We start from the raw sequence: 14582 nt of genomic DNA on the forward strand, positions 1-14582 counted from the left end.
GCAGGTGGCGATTCATTGGATAAATGAGATTTAATGCATTTCCATTTAAAAAAGATTCAACACAACTATATTTACATTAAAGAAAAGAAAAGTTTTTTCCCAGTATTTATTTTAGGGCTGAAGGACACAAGTATAACAACTATTGAAATGTTAATCTTTAAGAACAGGTTGGATATTGTTTTCCAGAGTTATGTAATTTCATCTTCTTCCTTTTATTGAGCTTGCTGATGTGGCATTATACTCCTGCCTGCAAAAAACGAGCTGAGATATTTCCCTTCATCTGACTGAGTGTTGGCTTCAAGCTTAGAGTTTGCTAAGGAGGGGGAAGGAGGGGAGAAATATCTTTTTAAAAAAAAAGAGGAGAGAGCTTAGAAGGGAATTTAAATCAGAGCGTTACATTTCACAAGATGAGGCCTTGTCTGGGTTTCCTTTGCACTTTCCACTATTTCAGTTCTATAACAGGATGAAATAAATGAAACCACAGCCAATGATAAAAGTATGAAGAATATCTGTGAAGATATACCCAGGATTTTGGAATGCATGCATAGTGCAGCTACATAAACTTATAGCACACAAGAGAAACAGAGAAGCAAATCAGAGTGATTTAATTCCATTTATAGCCCTATAAACTGAGATGGTGATTTTACGGACAATAAATCAAAGGAAAATGGTTGGATATCATGCTATGATAATATCCAGGTGAAATTACTATGAGAAGCCATAAAGATGGCTATCTTTATAACTTATAAAGGAATTCAGAACATGACATTGATATATCCATGACAACCATCACATATACCATGAACATATTATACAAGTAATGAAATTTTATTTATTTACTTAACAAATTTATATGGCTGCCCAATTCGCATACAGTGACTCCAGATAGCTTACAAAGTAAAATCCTCAATACACAAAAAACATCAACTTCCACCTCCCCCGCCCCCACCTGCGGCAGCAAAAACCACAATCAACACAACCACTTGATCGGCTCCTTTTCAGCTTGGGGTCCCCAGGCCTGCTGGCAAAACCACGTCTTCAGGGCCTTTTAGAACAACATCAAGGTGGGAGCCAATCTTATCTCAGAAGGAATAAAATTCCACAGGGAAGGGGCCACCACAGAAAAGGCCCTTCTTCATGGTCCCATCAGATGTACTTCCCTTAATGATGGGACCTGCAACATACCCAGCTTCCCCGCTCTGATAGGCCAGGTAGATGTAACTGGGAAAAGGCAGTCCTGCAAATAACCAGGCCCCAAGCCATGTATGGCTTTAAAAGTGATAACCAGCACCTTGAATTGGACTAGGAAGCAAATCAACAACCAATGCAATTCCCACAAAAGAGGTGACACGTGCACAAATCTGGACTTCTACATAACTATGTGGGCTGCTGCATTTTGAACCAGCTGAAGCTTCCAAATACTCTTCAAGGGCAGCCCCATGTAGACTGCATTACAATAGTCCAAGCAGGAGGTGACTAGGGCATGGGTGACTGTAATACTACACTGGTCAACCTTTTGGCAATGGGTTGAATTCCAGATGCCAGTCTGAGGAATGTACCATGTTCCCCTCCCTTCACAAAATCAGCTGGAAATCATGCCACCTTAAGCCTTACTACCCCCATTGCACACCCCTTTCACAAGCCCAAAATGGTTTCATGCCATGTTGCTGTCCATACAGCTTTAATGCATGACATTCCAAGGGCTGTGATTGGTAGTCAATACGCAAGCCCCAGCCAATGTCACCCACTGTATGAAAGGTCTCCTCCAACTGGCACGTGCAATGCTTTAGTTACTTGTGCAGTGCATTTTTTTTTCTTTCCCACTATACTGTCAAGGGATCTCCATTTATTCTTGGTAACTATGGGTTGACTGTTCAATCTTTTGACCACTAGGTGGGTTTGTGTCCTTTGGCTGCCATCTAGTGGTCATCTGGATTTGTGCAGCCAAAATATAGCCAGTGAATAAGTGTTCCTGAAGACCTGGATTTAGCTATGGGGATCAGTGTAGGAGCTGTAACCTACTCCAAGAACATAATACAAGGAGAGGAAGTGAGGAACCAGGGCTTCCCTGGGAGCAGCAGCCACCACTATGCAAGCTACAGACTGAGTCCTTTCAATTACACTTTCTGTTACATGCCTTAAGTCCAGGATGGGCTAGTCAATTTCAAGACCATGCATTTTCTAAATGGATAGGTGGACCTTTCAAGTACTTAGTGACAGCAAAGAGTTAATCTTTCTGCATCTCTTGATTGGTTGCTCAACCACCTATTAGATTGACAGGTTGGCTACATGAAGAGAAAGTGGAAAAACAAAAAAAACCTAATCCAAAGAACCATATTTTTCAGTTACACTTTCCACAGTGTTTGAAACTGGGGACTACATAATTAAGGGCGTGTTTTCTGCCTGTTGACCAGATAACTTCTCAATGAAGCAGTTTACATGAAATTAAAAAAAAAATGCAGATGTCAGGGATCCAATCTCCATCATAGCCAAGAAGGAGAAGCATGATACCTTGCTGGCTCCAGCACGGGAAGGTAACTGTGTGGATTTGTCCTTAGCCTTTAAAATCCCGAGATTACCCAAATTGTTGCTAAGTCCTTGGAGGAAGTGTTCAAAAGGAAATGTAACCAAACTCTTCTTTGAGTATTGTTTTTTGCTGTTATCCTTATGATATGCTAATTCCTAGTATTTTAATGTTTGTAATGCCAATAAAGGTTTGAACTGAGTGTACCAAGCAAAAAATGTGTGTATGTACTTATGTATTTTATAGCATGGATTTTTTAAAGTTTCTCTGTTGAAGCATGTGCCTGTCCGTCCTTCCTTCCTTCCTTCCTTCCTTCCTTCCTTCCTTCCTTCCTTCCTTCCTTCCTTCCTTCCATATTCTTGATGCTTTACTGCCTGCAATAGTTTTTATTTATGGTGTTTTATTATATGTTTCTTCTCCTTTGTGAACGACTTTGAAACTTCTCAGAAGAGGCAGGATATAAACCATTAATATAAACAATGCATGCATATATACATTGGTTATGAAGCAGCCCATCAAAAGCACACTCTAAATGAAATGCCAACGTTTATTATTCATCCATTCTACTGTACTCAAATCCCTCCCTTCCTCCACCAAAGATAGCACGATTATTCCAAAGTCATGCAGGGAGCTTTCTGTCTGACCACATTACAATACTGATCCCTGCACCCAGGGACCCAGTCCAGTCCTGAGTATATAACATTACATTGGCACTAGAATAGCTAGTGCAGGCAAAGATGATTGTGGATAAAAGAATGGAGAAAGTACAGATAGGCATGCTGTGGAAAATATGGTTTTAACTGCTCCCCTTAAAGGCATTCCAAGGTTTTAATAAATAATTAACATTGGGTTTATAAATGCAAAACAAAGATGAAGCAGGAAATAGCAGCAGTTTGCCAGGGTGCAGTGGAAATTGGTTCTTGCAACCTGGCAAATAGTTGTTTCCTGCCCCATCTTTTGTTTTGCATTTATAAACCCAAAGTTAATTATTTATTAAAAGAATTTTGGTGCATATGCCTAATTGCTACAAGATCTGGCAAACAGAGCAAAGCAAGTACTGTACAGTGAGAATACTGAAGACCAATCATTAGAGTTCCCAGCTTTAAAACAGGAAACAGAAAAAAGAAATAATATGCAAATATTTTCAAATGCAAAATATTTTACATTCTTGAAAACAGCAAGCACGTTATTCATTCCAATATAAACACAGTTTGCTCTACTTCATTTTTAAACATATTTTTCTTGTGCTTCTAACTAATCTATTTAATGACCTAAATCTTCCTCAGAAAAGCATTGTTTAAAAAAATCAAATTATAGTTAATGTCCTTGGCTTATAAGAACTCATATACTAAATCAGAATTACAGATTTTCCATGCTTTTAAACATCTGCATAGATACCATGTGGTGGGTGATTCCTGAAATTTCAGGTGAAATCCCTCAGTATAATGATGGTGGTGGTGGTGATGATTTATTTCCAAAAAATGCACTTATTCATGACACTCAGCAATATTTCTCTTTGAAAGCAAATTAACTCTGAGTTCTAGCTTGTCAACCAAAGCTGTTATGCAGTTATTCTTTTTCTCATTAATTAATTTTCTCTATAATGAAAAATAACAAGTAATGCTAAGGGAAAATAATAATATTCATGATGATGATGATGATGATGATGATGATGATGATGATGATGATGATATGCAATCACATTAGTGCCAACTCTTAGTGACCACACAGATATATTTTCTCCAGGACTATCTGTCCCCAAACCTGGCCTTTCAGGTCTTTTAACAGCGTACCCATACTCTTGGCATAAATTCCTAGTGTTCTTCACTCATCCCTCCCACAGCAACCCCCCACCCACCCAGATGAGGCAGCATAGCAGGACTTAAGGAGAATGGGGAAAGATAAATTTATTTATTTGATTTATATCTCATGACAGAGATTCTGGACAGCATATAAGGTTAAAACAACACTTAACCAGCTAACTATTATAAATTAAGGTGAAGCCTTCATTGGATGATAAAATGGATAATAAAAATGATATAAGATGGACAATAAAAGTGGTTAAAAAAAGAGTTATAAATGACAAGTTCAGTGTTGTAGTTCTTTCTGTGCTAGCTGGGTCTGCTGATGCTCCTGAAGAGTTAAGTAGCAGTTGAAACCTTTTACCACTTATATCAGGTATTTTTGATTACTGCTAAAGGATGATGATGGGACTATCCCTGTTGAACTACTGTAAAGACCTACTTAGAGTGATATACTAAATATCTAATCGGTTTAGATAAAGTAAAATCTAAGATAAAACATTAGCAATATATGATGATTATTAGGAAAAAGAAGCAGAGTTCCCATCAGCTGAGGTCGACCTCTCCCACCTCCTCATAGAGGCCATCAGAGACCAAGACACGGAGGAACCTGCTGATGGGACCTCAACACAGACTATGTGAATCCAACTTTTTTTTTTCTTTTTGTTACCATTTGAACTTGATGGCCCTGAACCAATCATCCTTTCAGAAAGAAAAGTCCCCCACTGGGGGGAGATGGGCGGGGATAAGTTTGATAAATAAATAAATAAATAAATAAATAAATAAATAAATATCATTTCAGCTTCCCTGAATAGCCCATTATGTATCAAAACTGGCCAATGTTAAAAGGAATCATCAAATACTAAGAATATGTGACTTTTTTCTTGTTTTCCTATTTTATTTATTTATCATAGTTATAGGCTGGTCTTTTATTATGTTCAATCTTGGACCATAAATTTTGAATGACTTGTTTTCCTATTATCTTGCCAACTCCTTGTCAATGTATATCATATTTTTTTCAGACAGTAAACAAAGACTAACTGTTTTTCTGCATCATCATTATCACCATCTGGGAGCCTTTCAGGTTGAGGAGGGAAACCTGCATGTTTTAAATAAAGAGAAGAACACCACCCTTTGATTAGCTACAGAATTTATAATACCTCAATATGACCAGATTTGTTTTCTAAGGAATTTGGTTCAGTGGGTGGAATCCCTGTTACTGTGTTGTCCAGAGAATTCAGGTGTGCAAATAGGAAAATGAGGTGGCTGTACCTTCTGTTCCACAGTAGCCAAAGATTGAAAGTCAACAGGCAAAGGTTACTGCTCACGCTCTGTCTCAGTATAGTATTACTGACCCAACTCACTCTTGTAATGCTGAGAAGACAGAGAAGCACCCAGTGATCTGACAGAAACCATGGCCCTATCTTGCAGGAGCAGCACCTTCCTGGTAAGACCTGCTTCCTTCTACTGTCTTTCAAAGGCCAGGAGCCATGATTGCTCACTTGGTTGGGGGTGAGGGGGGGGGGAGGGTGGAGGAAAGATGGGACGTAGTTGAGCGGAGAAAGCAAACGAGCCAAAAATACTTGCTCCTTAAAGGAGAACCAGCCAAGACATACTTTCACTTCTTGGTGGGCCACGGACGAGGCTAGTTGGCCCAGTGGCCGTCACTCACATACGTGCCATTGAAAGGGCTCCGGGGAGCGAAAGGATGAGCCGCTGCGTCCTGAAGATGTAAGGAAGAAACTAATGGAGGTTTCTGTCAATGCTTTTGGCAACCTCCTGCCTCCCCACCCCCACTCCGGTACCCAAAAGGACGAGCAAAGAAAGAAAAGCATTTTCATGCGGGAACTTCACCGTCCACTGACAAAGGTCCAAGGAAACCGAGCTACGGAAAGAGACCCGGCAGGGAGGCCGAAGGAGGAGACTCCGTTGAGGCCGGACGGCGTAGAGCAAGGAGGAAGGATTGCTTTTTACATAAGTATAACTTCTTCTTCTTCTTCGCCACGCGACTGCTCCAGGGGCCTGTGAGGGGTGGCCAAGCCTTGTTACGAGAGGTCGAAGTTACTGTGAAAGGCGCCTTTCTCTCTGGAACAAGCGTTCCGGGAAGGGGCTCGCCTCGCGCTCTGCCACTTTGGCGGGAAAGGAACTTCACAGGCGTCTGAGAGCGGGACCAGCCTAAACCGAAATCAGCGAGGGGGGTCGGGAGAGAGGTGGGACTAAGGGGCTCCTCGCCCTCTTCTCTCCCCCAGCTGCCTTCTCCGGTGACGTTGCGGTCTCCTCCCTCTGGCGGAGCTCAGGCGCCTGCGAACGCCGTCCTGTGATCCGCGCGGCCCGAGCTTCTTCTATCCGTCCAGCCACCTACCCGGTCGGTCGAGCATCCGTCGCGGAGCGGCCGGGACTTCGCCCGCCAAGCAGGAGAGCCCGCTCAGGGGACGCGGCGGCTTCCTTCGCCCCGGTGGCTCAGCCTCCCGCCGCCGTGGAGTGAGAAAGGCTGCGCAACAGCAGGCTGGGAGAGAGGTAAGAAGACGCGGCCGTTCCTTCCTCCATCCAGCGACGGGCGGCCCGTTAGCAGAAGTCTTTTTCTCGGCCCGCGCTTGGAGGGCAGCAGCGGTGGGGTCGCTGAGTTCGTGAAAAAGATGATTTGGGGGAAAGGAGGACTTCCAGCGCTCTGCAGATGCCCAGGGGCATTTCACCCATTACCAGCTAGCCAGCAGATTGCAAATCTCTTCGAGGTTAGAAATGAGTTATGTCAGAGCTCCAGAACCCGGAGTTGCAATCCCACGCAGTCCAACCAGGGAGGCATTTCGGAGACAGCCTTGCCCAGGCTGGTCCCTACCTTGTGAATTGGACTGCAGTTCCCATAATACCCAAACCAGTATGGCCAAAAGCCAGTCTAAGTAAACATGCTTGGAACTTTCCAAGTAGCTGCCCTGTGCTGCTGGCATAAATCTTCCTTTCCAAGGTAATAGAGTTTATTATTCAACTATTTGACCCTTCTGGATTTTACAAAGAATGTGTGGAGTTGGGCCAGCTCTGTGTATATGTGAGATGGCTCTGATGGCTGTCTTTTGATTCTTCACTCAGATGCCCAGGAAAGTACAAAGCCAAAAGCAGGGCTAGTAATTTATGGAAAAGTTTGGAAAAGTTGAACTGGAGAGATTAATGTTTTTGGAAGTGAAACTGTCCCAAAGGACATGACTGCTGTGTAAGTTTGGCAGACTTTCTGCCCGCCATGGACATTTAGGAACATGATTCTGTAAACCCTGATTCAAGAAATAGATGTCACTGGGCATATGTGACTCAGGGCTAGTAAATATATTTTAGATGGAGGCTTAAAGTATCTATAATCTTCTTGCCTTATTTGTGCTATGTGTAAAGGTTATTAAAATGGGATTGACCACAAAAATAGGCTGAAATTGTATAGAAGCAGGACAGTGAAGAAAATTCATTGAACTCAGTTCTGATTAGGTACAGGTAGATGTGCCCTCTAACTTATATTCTGAATGTTCTCAGTTATTTTGTACAATAGTTGTGTTTTAGACTGAACTCACACAGCCAATTCCTGCACATCTGTCCTTGTAAATAACTATTGATAGGAAGTAGTATAGAATTGCAATGTAGCTTAATGGAGAACAGAGATTTCTTAATCTGGTATCAGTGTGATAATTGGAATGAGATGGTATGAAAACAGCCAGCATATATAATCTATCTAGGGCTCATCCCCTTATTCTGAATAGTATGCTATCCTGTAATACAGTCGTTTATCTAAAGTATGAAAATGTAGCAATCCAATGCTACCATCCTTTAGGAATGAATCTGCCTAGGTTAAATTGAAGGAAAAATTAAGACTACAGTGCTATATACACTTATTAGTGAATAAGGCACATTGAAATCAATATGTTGTCCTATTTAGTAGCCATGTAAAGAGTTCTGTTTCATTTTCTTTAAAGGAAGGACAGGCAATATTTTGATGCCTAGGGTCTGCTATCAACATTTTGTTCAATATCTGATGAGCACAGTGATGTGTAAAGCATCATAGAATATAAAGATTGGAAATGACATTTGAGATCATCTGGTTCAACCCCCTGCTCAATGCAGGAATCTAGTACTACAGCATCTCAACAGATGGCCCTCTAGCCTCTGTTTAAACACCTCTAGTGAAGGAGAGTCTACCACCTCCAAGGCAGTCTCTTCCACTGTTGAATAGCTCTTACTGTTAGTATTTTTTTCTTGACGTCCAACCAAAATCAATTTCCTTGTAATTTAATCCCATTGGTTCTTATCCTGTCTTCTGGAACAATTCTGCCCTGTCTTTTATACAATAGACTTTCAGATTATTGAAGATAGCTATAATTTTTTTCCACAGGCTTTTCTTCTGCAGGCCAAACCTGCACTGCCACACCCAGTGCCTCTAACTATTACTTGTAAGTTATTTCTCTGAGGCCTTGTATCATCTTGGTTGCTAGTAAAGGAGGACAGGATTTTTGGGGTGAATGTTCTGGAAGGAGTTTTTTTTTTAATTATTTAAACTATTTATTTGGAATTTAACACTACAATGCATTAGTATTTCCTATCTTAAAACAGAGCAAGAAGGAACTCATATGCACAAAGGAGCTGCCTACTGCAGAACACAGAAATCAGGCTAGAGAGACAGCGACAGTCAGGTCCTGAGTTTACATCCAAAGTCTTTCCTCCCACTTTTTCAAGTTAACAGACTACAGTTTGTAGTTTGACACAAGGATTACCTTTCTTTACTATTACCTTTATTTATTTATTACCTTTCTTTACTATCCCATAAATAGTTTGTTTTAATCTATCTTTGTCTATGTCTCTTTCATTGTTACTAAAGGGTCTATTTCATGTTTTAAAACTTAGAAAAATGAGGTAGTGCATAACTGACTCTAACAATGAATTTTGTCGCAATAATTCAGATTTGAAAAGATTTGATAAGATGAAAAGAGAAAAAAGGAGAGGGGAACATATAAGTGGGGCAAAGGAAAGAACTATAGTTAGCAGAGGTTATATCATTTAAGTGCTGACTTTGTGTTCTTACACTGAGAGCTATTTTCAACTTCCTTCAAATGATATGGGATTTGCAGTACTGTCCTACATATGTACACTGAGAAGTATGCATCATTGTACTCAATGAGACATACCCTCTAGCATTGTCTCATCTGGCCCTCAGATGGTCTGGTTTTGCATTTCCCAGAATTTTCAGTTATGTTGGCTTAGAATTTGGGGAGTGCTGATCCTAGCTTGGGGAAGACTGGAAAAGTCCTAGCTCTGGAGGGCACCAGCTTGGGGAAGACTAGAATGTAAGATAGCATCCTGAAATTGTTCTTAAGTAGTATTGATTTCTGTTAACAACTTTCACAATTTGATCGCTTGGGACAAAGAGACTAAGAGTTCAAGTTGTGATGCCATGGAGTTCAGTGGTAATCATGAAATGAAGAAGTAGAACAGAGACTTAAGAGTGGGTGTTTTGTTTCTCTGTTTCTGCTCCATTATTTAAAAAAGAAAAGTTTGTAACATTATTATAACGTCCTCCCTTTGGTGGCAAATTTGTACAAAAGTAGATGAAGAAATATTCCTAGTTTAAGTAAACAGTTGCCTGACAGCAGTCTCTTTTCCACAGCGACTTATATCTAAATATATGGGCATTGGATAGTGTTGCATAAAATTGTGCCTTGGAAAATGGGCATTCTTGTGTGGTGTTGGAAAATAGAAGGGTGATACCTCTCCAGGCATCATTAGGATGTACAAAACCAAACAATTTAGATCTTAATGTCTGGGTACTGCTTGCTTCATGTTGGTACTGAATACTATAGAATTGTAGGGCACAAAGAAGGACCCCAGTGACAAAGACTTGCACAAACAACACTGCCATTCGTTATTTGGAACCTATTCCTAACAATGTTGAGCCTTTGAGCTTGACTTTGATGGGTGGACTTAATTTCTTCTTTGCTACTGGATTGCTAAACTACTTGCTTCACAGGAAGGTAAGTAGAATTTATTGCATTTATAGGTAAATCATTACAGTGCTCAGAAACTGATCTGATTGAATGCAGATATACAGTTATAATTCCAAGCACATTTTCTAAAAGAAAGATATGGTGAATGTATTGGGAATTATGCCTGGGTATATTGTATAGAAATGGCTTATAAATTATACTGATTTAAAAGAGACATGGGGACGCGGTGGCGCAGCGGCTTAATGACGCTGAAAGTTGCCGGCCAGAAATGGTCGACGCTTCAGTGGTTCGAGTCCAGCCTTTGCGTTAAACAGGGTGAGCTCCTGTTTCCTCCCCAGTTCCTGTCAACCCAACAGGTCGAAAACTCACGTGAGTAGATAAATGGGTACTCTCACTCCGGTGGGAGGAAAAATGCTGGCGGCGCCTTGCAAAAAAGGAGTTGGGAGCAGTTGCCGGTAAGTGCGAAAAACCGCGCTCGCCCGAAAAGGGCGCGAAGCAACGGAAACCCGCCTCCTGCGCTCGTCAGCTGGGCTCTGCTCTAGGAAGGAGGCTCTGGCAAACCACTTCCGAAAAACAATTGCCTTGAAAACTGCAAGGACTCGTCCAAAGCAGTCACCGTAGAGTCGGTAACGACTGAGTGTGGACAAAAAAAAAAAAAAAGAGACATACATTTTCTCTGAAAGAGGAAGAGCATTATGTGTGCTCTAGTGACCACCATGTGAATGCTGAAGATGCCCCATCTACTGAACTCAAAACTAATATATGTGTGGGAGTTCCACATGTGTTGGTAGAAGACCAGTGCATTAGTGTCTTTTCAATTGAGAAGGTCAGGGAAAATAGTGAAAATGAGGGGAAAAAGGACAATGTTCTGTCTTTCACTTTTTAACTGAGGGTTAGTGCAACAGAATTGTCAGCTCTGACCAATGATTTCTTTTGCTATATTGTATTTAATCCAGAGGAAACATGTCTTAAACATCTGCTTTTCCATTAAAGGAGTATTCACATTCCAAAACCTTATCACAATGTAGTATTCTCGCATCATTAGCTAAATCAAATTCCTCTGATCCCCCCCTTTTTTTTTTTTACTTTTTCCAAGCTAATTCTACTATAAAAGGGAACCCAGTATTATTGCTGCTGCTTTCACATTTTTTCTGCCTTTTCTCCATCTCCATTGCAATGATGCAACTACTTCTGCTTATCAGAGTTCAAGACATACTTGCCAAAGCCCTATACTTTTACCCTAAACCTTTGTTCTCACTTGTAATTTATAATACATAAGAATTCCATGGTATTATCAGCAAGGTTATTCTAGGTTCTAGGTCCTGCATATAAAACTTTGCATGCTTTTTTGTATCCCACTTTTTATCTGCCCTCCAATCAGTGTGTATCTAAATCCTTTGTGGTCTCAGGTACATTCTTCTCCATTTTAGCAGTGGGCAGTGAAACTAACTAAGCAGCTTGATTGCTGAAATCTTCCACAGGAAATCCTTGAGTGGTACAAACATGAGATCCTCCCTATTCTCCCCACTGTACTGGTGAAGGAAGCCTGAGGTTGAATCATGATAGTAATCATTTTTGTAGCAAGAACTCTTCTCCACTAAAGCATCCTATAAAGCAGATTTGACAGTCACTGTTCTTGGCAAATAATGGATGTAACAGCAATGAGGGTTTCACTTTCACTCCACTTTCCAGCAGGTGTCCTCCAGTGTGGTCAATAATGTTGCAGAAAGATCGAGCTAACATGGGTGGAATGAAGAGATGGTAGTCAGCCAAATGTCAAATAAGAATAGTGATGTAGCCTCTTAAAAAGATAATCAAAGAAAAAATGTTGCTTATTTGCACATTTGTTTGCTTATTTGTCAGTCTGAATACCACCTCAGTAACCAAATTGACTCAATCCTTCTAAATTGAAGTAATCATTTTAAAGAATAAAACTGTCAGCATAACTTTTTTAGACAGTACTAGTTTATGAACTTCCTAAATTAAAAGCCATAGTCATACATTCTAAAACTGACAAGTCTTTTCCTGATTTTTGTTTAGAAACACCAAAAGTTGTATAAAAGCAGTTTGCTTTACCTAAGAAGCAGTCTCAAATCTGGAGATTATTACTGTTATTTATTTGAATTTATTGACCACCCTGGACTCTGGAGATGGCATATTAGAATTGTCTTTCCACATATATGCATGTGTGTTTTGTTTTGTATTCCTAAATGAATGCAAAATATTGGTTTTATATTATTAGATTTTTATCCCACCTTTATTTTTATATTCATATGTATATGTATTTAACTCAAGGCAACAAACATACCTAATACTCCTGCCTCCTATTTTCTATTGCTTATTCTGCAAATTGTATCATGTAATGTTTTTCATAATTAAAAAAAAATTACACTCATGTTTATAAATGGATAGAAATAAAATATTAAGAGTAATAAAATATGTATTAAATGGAAAATGTCAGCACAGCTATTGGTGCTGCTATGCAAATGGGCAGGACATGAGGATTAAAGCCTTTTAATAACTGCAACCATATTCATGACCAGTAATAGAGTCAACCCCATAAAAGTTATAGAAAAGAAAAAGTAATACTGGCAGGCATTCCTAGCACATGCATCATAACATTTCCACAATCACCACTAATCATATGCTGTACCAATAATGCTCTAACTGTATCCAATACCAGTCAATAAAATGCAGTGGCAAATATCACTCAAAATTGTCATATTAATTTTCCTTGCCCAAGCTACCTCCTCAGTGCCTTGAGTATAAAGCTCCTATACGAAAGCCAGAGTGATCTGGAAAGTGGATTACTATCCTGTTCTACAGATTATTCCTCCATGAAAAAAGGTCCATAAATCTGCACACCAAAAGACTGAAGCTAAACAGCAGTATTAAACTATCTAGTAGCTCAGAGAAAAAGGAAACTCTAGAGGAAACAGGAAATGAGTGTTTGAAGCCGTGGGGGTGGGTGGGAGAGGGACAGATGTGTGGCTTCCAGAAGGCAAAGCACAGTTTGGGGAATCTTGATAGCAGCAGTCAAATTAAACAAAACAAAACAAACACCAGATTGCGAAGAGGATTAACCACACTGACACAGGCAGAAGATAGGTTTATGATAATAATATAATATTCCAGGAATCAGGCCCATTACATGTACTCTTTACCTCCTACCTTGCTTTGAGACATGTTCTTTTTTCTTCATAGTTAACCCTCTCTGCTCTATCAATGCAGAAGCATACTGAATAGAGGACTGATTGACTGGTCAGATCTATAACCTGCTTTTCTTCCAGCAACTCAAGTTGGTATTGATTATGTGCTGTCAAGTAGTTTTTGACTCCTAGTGACCACATAGGTAGATTTTTTTCCATGATGATCTATCCCTAACCTGTTTTTCAAGTCAGGGTGCTCATTGCCATTGTAACTGAGTCCATCCACCTTATTGCTGGTCATCCTCTTCTCTTTCTTTCCACCTTTCCCATCATTAGAGCCTTTTCCTGAGAGTTGGGTCTTCACATAGTGTGTCCAAAATAGGATAATTTGAACCTGGTCATTTGTGCCTCAAGTGAGAACTCTGGGTTGATTTGTTCAATGATCCGTCAGTTTGTTTTCTTCAAGATAGCATACAGAGCAGATTTTCCCCTTGGCAACTACTATGTAAGGTAGGTTAGAGTAAGAGAGAGTGACTGCACTAAAGGGTGGACTTGAATCTTCAGTTCAACACCTTAACCCCACTACACCACACTGAGAAACAGCTCAGCAAAGTGGCATAAATATTGGGCTTGATTTCTGGCTATACAACTCTTAAAAGAAAGAGTTGACAAGATATATTGCCAAACTGGAAAACTACAATTTCCTGTTGTTTTTCACTGAAAAAAAGCATGCGAATTTTAGACTAGTTTATAGATCTAAATGAGTTAAATAAAGCTATCCCCTCCACACACACACCAGGTTGCACATATTTGTGTGACATCATAATACCATTATCCTGCCGCTGTGTCTACTCGTTGTTGAAAAAAAAATGTGCTGCTTTCAGTCGGAATAACTGTATAAAATATTGTATGGAGACAATAGTTATTGTACCTTTCTATCCTTAATTATATTTTTATGATATGAAAAGGGAAGAAAAAACTGACAGAAGAACATAAGGCAACAGATAGGAGATAAAGATATCTAGATTTCACAATAGAATTGCAGAGTGTTGTTTAAAGCCTTCATCTGCATACAAAAGTCAAAGAGGGTTTTTTGGGTGGGTGGAGAAGTCCAAGTGGGACAATGCCAAAGTTT

At 40.0% G+C, this 14582-nt stretch overlaps 1 protein-coding gene across 1 annotated transcript in view; it reads left to right on the forward strand.

The window, feature by feature from the left end:
* The first annotated feature begins 5918 nt into the window (after window positions 1-5918).
* The window catches only part of DSE (dermatan sulfate epimerase), a 44250-nt gene continuing 35586 nt past the window's right edge, over window positions 5919-14582 (forward strand). The window contains exons 1-2 of the mRNA XM_007429054.3: window positions 5919-6304; window positions 6576-6843. The gene's annotated coding sequence lies outside the window, so the exon portion shown is untranslated. The remainder of the gene's footprint in view (window positions 6305-6575; window positions 6844-14582) is intronic.

This window comes from Python bivittatus, unplaced genomic scaffold, assembly GCF_059951505.1.
Source record: "Python bivittatus isolate LINGU-HERP-01145 unplaced genomic scaffold, Pbiv_v1 ctg000020_np1212, whole genome shotgun sequence".
Lineage (NCBI taxonomy): Eukaryota > Metazoa > Chordata > Lepidosauria > Squamata > Pythonidae > Python > Python bivittatus.